Source organism: Etheostoma spectabile, chromosome 20 (genome assembly GCF_008692095.1).
Source record: "Etheostoma spectabile isolate EspeVRDwgs_2016 chromosome 20, UIUC_Espe_1.0, whole genome shotgun sequence".
Lineage (NCBI taxonomy): Eukaryota > Metazoa > Chordata > Actinopteri > Perciformes > Percidae > Etheostoma > Etheostoma spectabile.
In genome coordinates, this window is record NC_045752.1 from 20,325,114 (window position 1) to 20,325,613 (window position 500).

Below are 500 nucleotides of genomic sequence, written 5' to 3' on the forward strand. Positions count from 1 at the left end.
TATTTCTCCAGCTTCTCGTGTTCCTTCTTTTTCATGTTGCTGTCGCTTGGGATTGCCTCATCTAACACTACTGCCTTCTTCTGCTGTTTGTCAATCAACACAGTGTCTGGTTGGTTAGCCATCACCAGTTTGTCAGTCTGGATCTTGATGTCCCACGGGATCTTAGCTCGGTCATTCTCGACTACCTTAGGAGGTGTCTTCCATTTTGACCTTGGGACTTCCAGCCCATACTTGTGGCAGATTTTCCTGTACACTATGACAGCTACCTGGTTATGGCGTTCCATGTACGCACTTCCTGCCTGCATCCTACACCCTGCTGTTATGTGCTGTACTGTTTCAGGGGCATCCTTGCACAGTCTGCACCTGTGGTCCTGCCTGGTGTGGTAGACCCCAGCCTCTATTGAGCTTGTACTGAGTGCCTGTTCTTGTGCTGCCTCTGTGACTGTCTTTCAGTCCAGCCTTTTCCAGCCACTGGTAGGATTTCTTGATATCAGCCACTT